Here is a 9,951-nt window from a genome sequence, read left to right on the forward strand (position 1 = left end):
TTACTTGCAATTGCTATGATCATAATAAAGTGGTTCGAATGTACTACTGTTGATTGAAATTGCACTAACATAGGTATTATTAAAAGTAAACAAATCGAAAACACAAAGTTGATTGATAAAATATATGTATCTACCTTATCTACACCAAATTAAGTAAATTTTATAAATTATTCAATGTTTACAAACTTGGTTCCATTAACATTTCACGATCATATCGCTCTTAAAGATCTTACAGAACTATTAAAAAAATGTTCTGGTTTAGGTTGTTTCCATACTTTTTTAATTCATATACAATTGAGTGTAATGAATGCGCGGGGTTCTTTTGTCTTAAAGAAATATTTCATCAAAAATCTGAGGGAAACATGGAATTGTAACTTAAATACAATTTTGATGATAATTAACTTTTACTTTTGAAAAAGCGATAAATTTGTTGATTTTTCATGTCACTACCCTTCCATCTGCTAGTTGGCCAACCTATCAGTAGTCAATGTATACCAGTTTTCTACAACTTTGATACTTCTATCACTCTATTTGCAGCCACTATGGCAAGAAGGGTGAACGAACGTTGATTTGAAATTTGTTAAAATCGACTGCCCCATAAGGATCAACGTCAAAATCAACCGTCTTGCCACACTGCATGTCGGCCGGATACGATGGCGGAAATTTTTTAAATGATCCTAGCTCATCTGGAGATTGGGGAATCGATCGTTTGAAGGCCTGGTTTCCTGGTTAACCGAACATGTTAAGTGAACGGAAGAATCAACAGCAGTTCAAACGGGAAACTGATGACAATGTGGACACCTCCTTGGTACATCTCCTTAGTAATTTGGCAGCACTTTGGACGAGGCAAATTAGCGGAGGAGAATATATTAAAATGATTTCGTGACCAGAGCCATGGATGATTTGATCAAAAAGACGAATGGAACAGGAAAATACGCTTAAAAACTTTTTTCCACCCATGGTTGAAGTTCAGTCCAACAGGGGCAAGTTGGGGCGGAAGGGATCAGATGGATTATGTTGAGTTTTTTTTTCATGTTTGCTTAGTTTGCCAAAATAGCACATTCCGTTCGTTTTTACCATCCATGTGAAAAAGTCACTTTTTTAATGCATGCATTAGTATAAACCAAAATTGGAAACTGGATCCTTGTCTGATATGGGATTTGAAAAAGATTCAAACACAGGACGTGTGTATTGTCATTGGAGAATTTGGCCCACGGGCTAATATTGTCACATGTGATGATTATATGTGATGAACCTGACACAACTAGGCAAAAAAATCGATAGTTCCTCCTCGGCTTGTTTGATACAAATCCAATATCAGCATCTGAAAAATGTATTCGTTTCCCTTCACGACAACGAACGAAGATTCGTACCCGTGAAGGGCTGGAAAAAAGGATCAAAATTGCGAGGGGTGGAGACGGTGAACACTGCTGCATGACGGGCGGGCATCATCGCTAGGGTGAAGAAACCCGACCACAGAATATGTTTTATACAATTCTATATTGAATTACGCACGCACCGAGCAGTTAGGGCCAACAATGGCTCGAGGGTTCAGCATTCCGTTCAATTGCAATGGTTTTGTGCAGAACGCAACACAACATTCGGGGCTGTGTGTTTGTCCTGCATCTCGACCATATACTTACATTTATATTTGGCCCAACGCACCATATTGTTCGTTGCAGAGGTAGGGTTTTTTTTCGTTCTGCCCATACCAAGGGAAATCTCCTTTCGTCCTTTCAGAGACACGATGGCGGGCGCGGATATTTGTGATGTGCGCTCGCGTGTGCCATAGTGTTCAGTTTCGCTTGGTTTAAGCTTCCCGTGGCCTAGCTCAGAGCCAACGGGTCCGTTCCAGGGCATGAACTCCTCGAAAACAGGCACGTTCCGCACTCGTGCATTCTGCTCTATATATTTTTTGTTTTGTTTGCGCTGCCTGGCTCTCAATGTGTGCAGTACGCAGCCCAGCAAACCAGGATACGACCATGTTTTTCATTCGTGGCTCAGTGCACACTCGAGTTTTTCGGGGGAAAAATCGTACACGCATTAGTCATCTCGCTGTTAGCCCTGGCGCACGACTTTCCCTCATGCCGATTTTGCTGAACAAAAAAAAAAGAAATGTACCGATCGATTCCACTTGCCCACATTTTATCATGCTCGCTTTGTAGCCGCACAGGCTGATGCAGTCCTGCCGTAGTTGGTTCCATTAATCCTGTCCATTGATTTCATCCCATCCTTTGGTTGTTTGGTGCTCCCCTGCCACATTCGCAAACGCATCAGCTTAGTGTGGATGATTGACGGAAGAGTAAACTAATGGAAAGTTGTAACAAATTTCTGGTCATCCTTACACGGTTTTCTTTTCCTCTTCTTCCACAGACCACTCTAGTCAACAACAAAAAAAGCTACCAAACGCAAGGACAATTTGCGGCCGGAATCTAAGGTAAGAGTAACATTATTTAATGCTCATTTATTGTACCAGTGAATGGAATCAATTACTTAGCAGATATCATGCAGGTGATAATTTAGCTTCATGTTGGTACATGTGTGTCTTAAACTTTTATTTAAAAAAAGTTGTTTGTGAGTATTGACCTTTTGAATTTTATCTAAGTTTTTTTTTTGTATTTCCGTTAGGAGGGCATGGCCGTCTGAATGTCTATTATTTAAGTATGTAAGAAATAAAAAAAAATCTAGTTTCCTTTACAACACCTCCATATTACCCAATAGAGCATTTTTAAGGATTTTGTTGAGAGTTCAACCGATTCTGGAATGGTCTCCCGTACCAAAGAAATACCAAAAAAGAAGAAAAAGAAATCATCAAATGACAGACGTTGTAATTCCGAATAGCTCGTTCAGTAAAAAAGAATTTGCTATACATTACTTCATAGACGACGTTGAAAAGAATTAGACCAAAGTGTTGAAAGAATTACTCTTCCTGAGTTACTGAGCTCAACAATAGTAAAAAATCATGCTCTCTTTCACAATTTCCATTTACGAAAACAATTATTTGACTGGTAAGATATACAACTAGAACACTATGAAGTAAATAAGCTGAGCTAGGTTTCAGATAATATGTTGTAACATTAAATCAATAGAGAATTATCAGAAAGCCTGGTCCATAGATTTAGGAAAAAGTGCTGCCATGATTGCTCGAAAGCGGTACGGCTCTCTTGCTTCATCGGAAAGTTCGTTCCATGCTAACTTGGCTACGGATAGGATTTGATCAACAGTGGGCAGTCCATCAAGAACGGGATCGTCGATATCAACAATGTCGTTAAGTTCGTTCTGCATATGGTTTACTGCCTGGTTTCCTCCGGCCATGTACAAATGTTCCCTTTCCAGAGCATTTATCACATTGCATTCTTTCGTAAAATCCTGCAGAAATAATAGAAACGGATCCGAACATACCGTCACCTGATTCGCGGTCTCCATCATATCAGTACAGTTAAGATATTGGTGTTGATCCGCGCGAGGCAGAGTGAGAAATTTAGATGCCATTCTCCCCGTAAGCTTGTGCGATCGGTTGGTCGGTGCTCTGTTTCGTTGAGGTTCATTCACCCGATCGAATTTGCAAGAACTGGAAACAAACCCGAAAACAGGTTGCGGTTAGAGATTTACAAAATTAGCAAATATTTGAAGATCAGGACGCGTATCAACGGCGTCATGATGATGCCTGATGATGATGATCTCACCTGTGTATGAAAATGTCAACCGCTTTCTGAAACTGTTTCTTTCGATGAGGTAAATGTTGCGATGCTTTTTTTGGAACACTAACTTGCAATCCTTTAGTAATCGTTCTCAACGCCGAATGCGATGATCGCTTATTTCTGCGTAGCCGGCGTTGGCGAGAAAGGATTTCGTTTAAAAATGAACAATAACTGGAATTCTCCCGCATCTTGACCAAAAATAATTTTCAGTGCAATGTTACAACGTCTGCGTCTACTATGATAAATCTTCGGTTTCGTCAACTCGAGTTTATTCACTTAGATTGACTTTTATTTGCAGTATCAATAATAACATACTGATGGATCAAACTCTGAAGGTGCTCAAATCCGCTTATCTAAAAACTGTTTAGATCGTTTCGACTAATGTGTGATTTTTCATGTTTCTTCGAGATACAACTTACTCTACAATATCATTATTAATTTGCCTTGATTGAACATTTTTTACGAATCTGTGTACCGAAAATAAATTAGAAAGACACTAGCTGAAATTTGACGATTTTTTTTTTCAATATTCATTAATTTAACAAAAGAAATTAAAAAAATCAAAATTCTATTATGTTCATTGGTTCGTATTTTTTAGATATTATGCTTATTATTAGAATAGCCCCAATTACAATTTACTTGTTCTTGTTTGGTATTTATAGCATCATTGCACAATTCTACAATCAATTCAATTCCACAATTCAGTTAAAAAAATATCTTTTGTACTTCGAATAAGATCTTTTTTATGGATTTACTTGGTAATATATTTCTATAAATCATGTGGTAACTCACCCTATATTTATATTTTCTATCCAAATAATGATTTAAGCGAAGTTTATAGGCAATTTTTAAATTTTCCTATTTTTTATACTACCACCTCAGGAGTTCTGACGTTTTGTTCTATGATCGTGACTTGTCTTCTATGAATCAATACGATAGTTTTTTCAATCTTGATGTTAACTAGTTTTTTAGACTAACAACAAGTTAAAATTTTCAAGAATTATGTTTTTTATATCTGCTATTTTGGAACGGCTAGGCTAGGCTAGGCTCTGGAAAAATATTCTATAAGCATGATTTTTTTTATAGGTTCAAATTGAAGAATTCCGGAAATTAAAGTTCAGTACAAGGTTTTGCGACCCTTTTTTTGTCCTAGGAATTTAGATATTACGCACTGTTATTGCATTACATCTTCTTACCTGTGTTGTAAACTACCGTAAAATCAGTGCAAAACCTTGGTTTTGCAATGATTAATCGCCATACTTTCGGATTCCGAGTTGTCGTCGAGGACATTATTGATCTTTTCTCACCACAAACACATACGAAGGGCTAAACGGATGTCAGTAAGGGAGAGAGAGGTAATTATAGTACTCAATCCCAGGCGAATATCGAGAACCCACTCGAATGGGGTCTCTGGTCAAGCTTATTGAACCATGCAGAGAAGCATTCACCAGAAACGGTTTTGCAGCAACAACCGGCAGCGCGCAGTTTCCCAACGGAACGAAATAACCTTCTTCTGGCGTGGCGTGAATCGAATCGGAAGGACACGCCGTTGGCGAGACGCCACGATACAGAAGTCACTTACAGTTTTTCCTGGACCTGCAGCTTTCGTGCAGGTTCCGTACCATTTCGGGAGTACTGGGTGCTGGTCGTGCCTCAGTGGGTGGTGATAAAGGGGTTGGATGGGTTTGGGAAAGGTTATGAAATGCCCTAGTTCGCCGTTGCTTTCAGCCTCCTTGCGTTCGTGAGACTTTCCATTCAGCGTCGCAGGCAAAGCATGGTCGTGCCGGTTGGATTCGTTTCCTTAATCGATTGTTTCCGTTTCCAATGTCAAACGTGCCCTGATCGGGTTGCGATACTGCTCGATTCTCGTTCAGAATTGACCTGAAGGAATCGTGTTTTGACCTCGAGTTGTCCAAGACTTTACTTACTTAATGTCCGCGTTGCGTTGAAGTAGATCAAGCTTATCAAACATTCGGTACTTAAGTATGCATACTTAATTGATTAGGTCATTTAAACATTGTGAGTATTTGATGAACACGGCCAATTAATTGCCACAATTAGTTTCACTACTAACAGCATGTCTAGCTTAAGTCATTTCGAAATAGTAAGACCTGACACACATCATTCTGAAGTAACTCACGCAGGGGAATTGCTATGTACTTGCTACGTACTTTAGTATCTATATAATGATACTCTAACAGGGAGCATAAGAACCCATGCAGACTTTAAGATAATTGTTTTTGGAAAAAATGTTTTACAAGGAATACCTAAGCTACTGCTACACATCACTCGAGACCTCTCTCTAAACCACGCGCACCAAATCGCCCAGAGCTGATCCAAACAATATTTAATCTATTCTAGTGATTTCGGTCAAACATGCTGATTAACGGTATAGGTAAGGTCATTTCGAATGAAAATCCCAAAACCTCATCACATGGTTTGGGATGATTTTTCCACCCGATTGACCTGAATTGTTTATACTAGCCATACGCTGAATGGCTGGCCAAGGGGTTTATGATATGGAAAATGAAAATATATAAATAAACGCATGCCCACCACAAAGAGTGGTCCCATGTGGAAGTTTATTTACACGAGGCGGGTGTGTTGGTTGAATGAATTGGTACATTTCCAATCGACCTAGTCTTCGCCTTGGCGTTATGAAAATTACCAATCGTCGTTATCCGGTCGACTGATGCAAGGTTCTGGACGAATCGTACAGTAAACCTATCCGGCATGTTTGTTAATTAGAATTAGTGGCTCATTTACCTACAAACGACAATTCATGTTGTGCTGGAGAAAACTTTTCTTGCTCGTGCTCCATTGCCAGTGTCCTTCAGCCAACTACCAGCCAAACTTGGTCGCGTACCGTACAGGATTAAATGCTGCATGTAACATTATTCTTACGCGCTCAGATTCCTGGTGAAAGTGAACGATAAACATTTATGACGTCGAACGACCCAAAAACTAGCGCGAGTGACCTTCACCGGTGAGTGTGTGACTGGTTGGCGCGAAGGTTGACCTTCTTACGGTACGAAACTTTTCTTCTTCTTTTTTTTACACGTGTTTCGTGCAGACCTTGGTATGTAAGACGAAACTTTGTGCAAATGGATTTGTTAACATATCACGAACAAGTAGAGCTGTAAATAACTGTGTGCGATATTTTACGTAGCACGTAAAGCGATTAGCTGTAGTAAATATATGTAACTGCCTGACATTTGCTATGGGATGGTGTTGGAGTATAAAAATAACAGTTCATAAGGTCAGATAAAAGTAAATATCTTGTTACGAAAATATCAACCAAGCTATTGGAAGAGCCCATCAGGGGAAAAATGAATACAGGAAGAAAGTCATTGAAACAGGATAAGTGAGGCAATTATCCGAGCAAATGGTATTACTATATTTGACGTGTACTGTGTGTGTGTGTGTGTGTGTGGTTTCGGTCAGAAGAGTATCATACCATCAGTCGATTCGGCACCACGGCGACAGATACAGAGAAAAAGAGCGATCAAGGACAGAACTGATGATAATTTTCTTTTGGACTGTATTGTCTTAAGATGACATATGAGTGTCTTTAGATTTGGATAGCATCCAAGAGATGGGGTATCGGTGGTCTCTGTACGAGACACTCCCATGCATCTTAAACATTCGATACTTGCACATGCAACCCGGGATCGACCGTCCGGGGTGCAGGACCAGCGAGTTAACGTAATGACCCGCACAAGGAGGAAGTCAACGCTTCTGCCCGTTTTTTTTGCGCAACGTCATTGTGCACAGTGCAGTGTGTGGCGAAACAGACACGCACCGTAACCAACCTACCATCTTACCCTCATGCACCCGGGTCAATGGTGGTGGCCCGAGACAAGGGTATCTCGTGAACTTTTTCCGTACGTACATCTTGCGACAACGGCGTCTATGTGTGTCAAGGTGAACATTTCATACAGTGCACAAAGAGACCATTCGCAGGTCTTGTAGATGCTGCAGTGCACCTAGAGCTGGTCGAAGCAAACTTATATCTCTATATGTGTGTGTGTTTGTGTGTGTGTTTGTGGTGGTTTTTTTATGTAAGCCCCATTCACTGCTGCTCATTTATGTTAATTCATGCCTTAGCAAATAATATTCTTTACAAAATTTATTGTTCCTATACGCAAAGTGTGTAGAGTAAAAAATAACAATATGTAAACCATACATTATGCTGTTCGATGTAAGGCAAAAGCTATAAAACATAATGTACAATTAGTGGAGGTGTTGCAAATTATAACGACCACATGGTGTACGGCAGTTTTATTGTCTCCAAGGAGTGTCGCATGTTGCCAATTACTGCTCAGTGATTTGCATTCTCATTGGGAAAAAAACATTTAAATGTGAATGTAACACAATGCGACATAGATATCTCATGCACTATAAATAATTATCTTATATAAAGCAATTTAAAAATGTAAATTGAGAGATGTTTAATAGATCATGACAATTTTTTCCATACACATCGGTGAAGAGGATTAGAAAGGCCATATATGTTGACAATGATAAGAAACAGTTTCACAGAACGAAATATGTATCGCTTATAGTTGTATAAAATAATTTAAAAATATGCTGCTACTTTGAACCTAACCTACAATTAGATGCGGAAGTTTAGCGTACGGGTAAACTGTCGATTGTGCGACAACGATGTGTGCGTGTCTGACTGATGCGGGTGTCATGGCGAAAACAGCGTCAAACAATATGAGCTGTGTTCGTTTTTGAGTATTTTTTTTTCGTTATTATTGTTGTTTCCCCACTTCACTATCAAGGGAAGTGCGATGTTTTGAAGTACTAAACAACTATTCTAACCCCAGCAAGAATCGTACGAATGGGCATTGGTGGTGTGGTGAGCGGGGTTAGGAGAACACACGGAAACGATAATGCTACCAAAAACGGTACAGCAGGATAATAGTGCACTGGAGTGGAAAGCTATACTTTCTCCATAATTTTCGTCACCAAGTGGGACGAACATATATGTGACCGGTGGCGAGAGAGCATGTGCGGTGGACGATGGCGGCACACATTTTGGAACCGACCAGGAAGGACAGCGTATTCACGAGTGCGTGAAAATCAGTGGATTGTAACGATGGCATTATTTCATTTTATGCAACATTGATTAGCACTGAAAAAGGACACTAGTGACGGGTTGGAAAAAGCCTTTTCGCTAGAGGAGCAGCACCAAAGATCGGCCGTAATGTGTGAAGGTGGGCGGCAGGACTAGCACGAATGGGAAGGTTCGGCCTATAGTGTTTGAGAAAATAGACTCATATCCCATGTTTAGTATCACCATAGCAAAGTTTAACATTTTGCAATGCGCCATTTATAATTGCTTCACACTGATACGTTAATGCATTTTGCATTTTGTTTGCTAGCATTAGCTACCGGCGTTATTGTTGTCGCTACGATTATGGTTGATGATTTGAGTAACGTTTGTCGTACTGTACATAACCGGAAATTGCTACGATTGGATGCATTTGATTGTGTTTATTTGCTAAAATGAAACGAAAACAGCTGCAATTGCCTGGTTGCCAGGTAGCTGGCATGTGCAGTATGTGTAATTATTTTTGGAAAACAACTTCTAGCTTTTTTGTTGTGTTTATTGAATAAACAAATGTTTGAGAGTGTTTTGTTTGGATGTTAAAAAATATTGCGTACTTGGGAGTAAATAGTTTAGTACAGTCTTATGAAACATGCTTGTGATGTGTAATATGTCATTCTGACGGATATTACATTACAGTAAGCGATATAATGTAGTTTAAAAAATAATAATACTCTAAAGTAACTTGTTAAACAATAACGGATTAAGCAGCAACGGTCTTTCACATAAACCTATTCCAAAACCTTTGCTAACAGGCAGTTATCATGTTCATACGATGCATTATTCAGCTAAGGATAAACAAATTCATAAATTAATTCCAGGTGAAATTATTCAATGTTTCAAGTTCATTTTTTTGTTTCACACCATACTGATGTCCAACACGCTTGTCTCTTGTGTATTCCAGATATGCCATTGCAAATGTCATACATGTGATGAAAGCTGAAAACTCACCATTCCATCAATCAGTCAAATACACAGTCCTGCAGCGAAATTTAAAGGTACGTACGTTCATGTTGTGATAGATTAGCTCATTAAACCATAATCATAGATGAGTAAATCCACCAACCCAGCTGCTAATCTGACGTGTTTACAATCATCAGCAGTGCTTTGTTGTCTGCTAAAATCTAAAAAAGG

At 39.3% G+C, this 9,951-nt stretch overlaps 1 protein-coding gene and 1 long non-coding RNA gene across 13 annotated transcripts in view; one reads left to right on the forward strand and one right to left on the reverse strand.

The window, feature by feature from the left end:
• LOC125761586 (protein gustavus) overlaps positions 1-9,951 on the forward strand; it is a 115,219-nt gene that overhangs the window by 40,465 nt on the left and 64,803 nt on the right. For all 12 annotated transcript variants that reach the window (XM_049422830.1, XM_049422835.1, XM_049422826.1 and 9 more), the window contains 2 exons: positions 2,374-2,437; positions 9,722-9,815. The gene's annotated coding sequence lies outside the window, so the exon portion shown is untranslated. The remainder of the gene's footprint in view (positions 1-2,373; positions 2,438-9,721; positions 9,816-9,951) is intronic.
• Positions 2,912-9,696, reverse strand: LOC125761594 (uncharacterized). The gene is made up of 2 exons (XR_007418128.1): positions 3,687-9,696; positions 2,912-3,571 (listed from the first exon to the last, which is right to left on the reverse strand). It is a non-coding gene; the product is annotated as an uncharacterized LOC125761594 (long non-coding RNA).

This window comes from Anopheles funestus, chromosome 2RL, assembly GCF_943734845.2.
Source record: "Anopheles funestus chromosome 2RL, idAnoFuneDA-416_04, whole genome shotgun sequence".
NCBI lineage: Eukaryota > Metazoa > Arthropoda > Insecta > Diptera > Culicidae > Anopheles > Anopheles funestus.